The sequence below is a fragment of the Pan troglodytes genome, chromosome 2 (genome assembly GCF_028858775.2).
Source record: "Pan troglodytes isolate AG18354 chromosome 2, NHGRI_mPanTro3-v2.0_pri, whole genome shotgun sequence".
Classification (NCBI taxonomy): domain Eukaryota; kingdom Metazoa; phylum Chordata; class Mammalia; order Primates; family Hominidae; genus Pan; species Pan troglodytes.
Genome location: NC_086015.1, coordinates 91021746 through 91027745, shown reverse-complemented (window position 1 = coordinate 91027745; position 6000 = coordinate 91021746).

Genomic DNA, 6000 nt, shown 5'->3' with positions numbered 1-6000 from the left:
TCCTTAAACATGCATATTTCATCACATATGCATCAACTAATTTCATAAATATTAAATACCTCATGTAAGATTTTCATAAATTAGTGAATAAAGCTGAACCTGACTATATAGAATTCACCCTAAATATAACGAATATGGACTTCATCATTGCACTTTAAACTCCCCTTTCTTCACACTTGTTCAGTTTTTCTTACTGTAATTCCTTTTCTCTCAGATCTGGTTGTTAAATATCCACATTTTCCATCAGAGTTTTAAATAATATTAACAACATTTTAAAAAATCACAATAAGAGTATTGCCTTAAATCATATATGCTCATTTACAATTCCCAAATGTTTCCTCAAAAATATAACTTTCTAAATTAGTCAGGGAAGACATCATGATTAATACTTATAAATAATATCACATCTCAGAGAAATTAAGTTGTCTGTACAAGGTCACATAGCCATTAAATGGCCACCTCTCCTGTTTCCAGACTTCACTATGAAGTCTCTCTCTGGAACTCTTTTATCTCAAAGCTCATGATATTTGATTTCTAAATATTTTGGCACATGATAACAACAATCTCTTACATATACAGTGTTTCTATATTTATGAAACCGTGTTCCCATGATAAACTCATTTCTCTTTTTTAATAAACATTCTATATTAAAAATTTTCAATTTACAGAAAAATTACAAAGACTTTACAGAGTTCACATAAACATACATCAATTTATTATTAATATATGTTAATGTAGTATATTTTTTCATAAGTAGTGAACCAATATTGATGTAGTATTATTAACTAAAGCCATACTTTATTCAGATTTTCTTACTTTTTAGAAAACCAGTTTCTTGCTTTCTTTTTTTTTTTTCTTTTTTGAGACAGTCTGGAGTGTCTTTTTTTCTCTTTTGCCCAGTCTGGAGTGCAGTGGCGTAGTCTTGGCTCACTGCAACTTCCGCCTCCTGGGTTCAAGCAACTCTCTGCCTCAGCCTCCCAAGTAGCTGGGATTACAGGTGTGCCCTACCACACTTGGCTAATTTTTTCTATTTTTAGTATAGACCGGCTTTCACCATGTTGGCCAGACTGGTCTTGAACTCCTGACCTCATGATCCACATGCCTTGGCCTCCCAAAGCTCTGGGATTACAGGCGTGAGCCACTGCGCCAGGCCAGAAAACCAGTTTCTCATATTTTAATCAAATATTCTTTGCTTCCATGAACCCATCTAGAATATCACATGACATTTAGTTATGTTCCCTTGGGATTCTTTTGACAGTAAAAGTTTCTCAAACTTATTCTGGATAACCTAGATGGTGGTAAACAATACCAATTTTTTTTTTTTTTTTTTTGTAGAATATACTTCAGTTGGAATTATCCGTTGTTTTCCTCATGATTACTCTTAAATTACAGTTTTTTTTAAAGAAGACCATAAAGGTAAAATGTCATTCTCATCACATCACAGCAGGAGTACATATTATCCAAATGACTTATCATTGTTGGTGATAATCTATATCACTTGGCTAAGTTTTTGTATCATAAAATAGTCGTAAGATTACTACTTTTCTTCTTTCCATATTCTGGATGAAAATAACTACGTGGCTGGGCGCGGTGGCTCAAGTCTGCAATCCCAGCACTTTGGGAGGCTGAGGCGGGCAGATCACGAGGTCAGGAGATCGAGACCATCCTGGCTAACATGCTGAAACCCTGTCTGTACTAAAAATACAAAAAATTAGCTGGGCGTGTTGGTGGACCCCTGCAGTCCCAGCTACTCGGGAGGCTGAGGCAGGAGAATGGTGTGAACCTGGGAGGTGGAGCTTGCAGTGAGCTGAGATCGCACCACTGCACTCCAGCCTGGGAGACAGAGTGAGACTCTGTCTCAAAGAAAAAAAAAAAAAAGAAAATAACTACATGCAGCTCACACTTAAACAGTGGGAACTTATGCTTCACTTGCTCAAGGGTAAATTACTTAGGTTATTTGGAATTCTTCTGCATGGGAGATTTGTCTATCACCATTTATTAATAAATTTGCTTATTCAGTCATTTCTTTGTATCAGAATATTTATATTACACTTTGGATTATAATCCAATAATACTTTATATTGCTGCTTAAATATTTTCAGTTTTGGCCATTGAGAGCTCTGTCAGTTGGCCCTGATTTGTCTTTTATTCTCACAGCTTCTTGGAGAAGCTATATCATTCTTTCATTCCTCAGCATACCGATGCTTCTCCTCATTTTGTATAATATAAAAAGAAAAAGTGTAAACTATTTAGCTAGTTAAATTATCTTCATCCCCTATCCTGACCTTTTCTGGTATCAATCTCCAAATATAAAGGAAATTAACATTGGTTAATCTTCTATAGCTCAGGTATTCTATTAGTTTTTAAAATATTTCTTCAATTTTCCTTTTTTTTGTTTTAGTAAACCTTGGTTGTTGAGTTTTTTGTTTGTTTGTTTTTATATTCCCCATAAAGTATGGATATACAAGATATTTTTCATGCAGATAACCCCAGCAAGATACTATACAAGAAAATCATCCTCAAGACACATAGTCATCAGATTCTCCAAGGTTGAAGTGAAAGAAAAATGTTAAAGGCAGCTAGAGAGATGAGGAAGGTCACCTACATAGGAAACCCCATCAGGCTAACAGTGGATCTTTCAGAAGAAACTCAATAAGCTAGAAAAGATTGGGGATCTATATTCAGCATTTTAAAGAAAAGAAATTTCAACCAGTAATTTAATATCTAGCCAAGCTGAAATTCACAACTGAAGGACAAATAAGATCCTTTTCAGACAAGTAAATGTTAAGGGAATTTATTGCCACCAGATTTGCCTTACATGAGATCCTAAAAGAAGTGCTAAATATGGAAAGGAAAGACTTGTACCAGCTACCTCAAACACATACTTAAGTACATAGATCATTGGCACTATAAAACAACCACACAATCAAGTCACTGTAATAACCAGCTAACGACATGATGACAGGATCAAACCTGCAAATGTCAATATTAACCCTGAATCTAAATGGGTGAAATGCCCCAATTAAAAGGCACATAGCAGTCATTTGCTTGAAGAAGCAAGACCCAACTGTATGCTAGTATTGAAGAGACCCATCTCACATGCAATGACACCCATAGACTCAAAGGAAAGGGATGGAGAAAAATATACCACACAAATGGAAAGTAGAAAAAAAAGTAGGGGTTTCTATTCTAATTTCAGATCAAACATACTTTAAACCAATAAAACATCAAAAAAAGACAAAGAAGGGCATTACATAATAGTTAAAGGGCTCAATTCAACAAGAAGATCTAACTGTCTTAAATATATATGCACCCAACACAGAAGCACCCAGATTCATAAAGCAAGTTCTTAGAGACCTGTGAAGAGGTGTAGATAATGCCACAAAAATAGTGGAAGACTTCAGCATGCCACTGACAGTATTAGAAAGATCACTGATGCAGAAAATTAATAGATATCCTGGGCCTGAATTTGACATTTGACCAAATGGGCCTAATGTATGTCTCCAGAGCTCTCCTCCCCAAAACAGCAGAATATACATTCTTCTCATCTGCACATGGCACCTAATCTAAAATTGACCACAACTGAGGGACTGGGGTTAGGGCTTCTCATTACTGAGAAAAAAAAGAAGACCCTTTATGACCTTTACTGAAATAATCTAACTTACTGACAATATCAATTAATTCCACAATAATATAGAGTAAATCAGTTATTGAAATCAGTAGTTAGAGTACATCATCCAAAAGTCCTGATAAAACAAAAATTATTGAACTCCACCTACAGAGTTTCTAACCAGTTAATTTTAGGTGGGACCAGTATTTTTCAGTTCTAATAACTTTCCAGGTACATTAGTTTGCTAGGGATGCCATTACCAAATACCATAGACTGCGTACCTTAAACAACAGAAATTTATTTTCTCAAAGTCTGGAGGCTGGAAGTCCAAGATGAAGGTTTCAGCAGCATTGGTGTATTCTGAGGTCTCTCTCTTTTTCTTGCAGATGGTGGCCTTCTGGGTATGTTTGCACATGATATTTCTTCTGTGTGTGCAAGTATCTGGTGTCTCTTCTCTCCCCTTCTTGTAAGGATAACAGACATACTGGATTAGGAACCACTCTAATAGCTCCAGTTTAACTTAATCACCACTTTAAATGCTCTATCTCCAAATATAGTCACAGTCTTCCAAGTTAGATCTTCAACATATGAATTTCAGGGTGACATAATTCAGCCCATACCAACTGGCTATGCTGATGCTGCTGTCTGGGACCACGTGTTGCAAATTACTGGCTTATGTCATTAAATAAATCCAAGAATTTGCCAAGAAAAACTGACAGTGATTGGGATAAGTAATGGTGCAATATTAGTAAGGAGAATTCAGAAGATGAATTCTGGATATAGAGGCTCCTCTTTCTCAACATTGATCGAGAGTGACAATCACACACAAGATCGATTAAGAAAAAGAAGCTGAGTTGTAGTCAACATGATCCTTTGTCCCTTGCCTTCCATGAACCCTGAATCAATAGAAATATTCCATGTGAGGGATATTTAATGTCACTAGAAACTCTTAGCTCTGACAAGTAATTTGCAGGTGCACTGGTTCATATATTGTTTTCTGCTTTGTGTTTGCCTTGTGGCTTTCTATAGATTACTCTTAAATGTGTTCACTGTGGGACACTAGATTTTCCAGACTTATGGTGGCATTATTATGAATAAAAGTCCTATGGCCAAACAGATCCAAACTTGTATATAAACACCCAGAAGATAAATCTAGGTTCTTTAGAAAACAAGCCAAAATTAGGAGAAAAGAAGGAGAGAAAAAAATATTTTCACATATTCATTAGATAGATCAGATTATCTAATAGATTCATTAGATAGATCATATTATCTAATAGATCAATCATAGATATTATCTATGATAATGATTATCTAGATGATTGATCTATAAATCAATCATATCAGTTTTTCTGTAAAGTTGACTTTTTAATATCAAAATAATTTACAGTAATAAATTTGAAACCAAACTTTAGTTCAAAATAAATTTTCTTCATGTGCATGCTCTTTAAAAAATATTTAGATTTGACCATCAATCTTCTAATCTGTGAAATGAGTTAACAATACTTGTATTAAGAATTTCCCATAATGTGGCCTGGAGCGGTGGCTCACGCCTGTAATCCCAGCACTTTGGGAGGCCAAGGCGGGCAGATCATGAGGTCAGGAGATCGAGACCATCCTGGCTAACACGGTGGAACCCTGTCTCTACTAAAAATACAAAAAATTAGCCTGGTGTGGTGACCGGCGCCTGTAGTCTCAGCTACTCGAGAGGCTGAGGCAGGAGAATGGCATAAACCCGGGAGGCGGAGCTTGCAGTGAGCCCAGATCGCGCCACTGCACTCCAGCCTGGGTGACAGAGCAAGACTCCATCTCAAAAAAAAAAAAAAAAAAAAAAATTGCCATAATATTTAATGAAATGCTGAATGTTCAGTAATAGATACCTAGGACGTATTCAAAATGGTGGTTATAATTATGAAGACTGCTATAGAGTATTAAACAGAGGTAGTCGATAGTGTACATACATTGTATGATTTGGCAAGTGTCCCACTAAAGAAAATATTTAGTGGAATCGGCTAAGTTATCAGCATTCTCTTCTCCCCTACCTTCAGATAATCTTGACATCTCCTATGTTTTATTCTAGTATGAATATGGCCACTCCTTCAATTCTTTCCTCAAAAAATCTACTCTCAACAAAGCTCACCAGAGTAAGTTGATTCCTGGAGAAAATTAGAAAAGTTTTTAATGCCAACATGGGAGATTTGTCTAAGAATGCAAAATTACATGATAATTTCTTTTATTTTGAGTGGCTATAAGAATGCCATGCATATATGAATAAGGTCTTCTAGAGCTGACATAACAACATATCTGAGACTGGATAGCCTAAACAACAGGAATTTGTTTTCTACAGTTCCAGAAGCTAATAGCCCAAGAACAAGGTGCTATGAAGGTTGGTT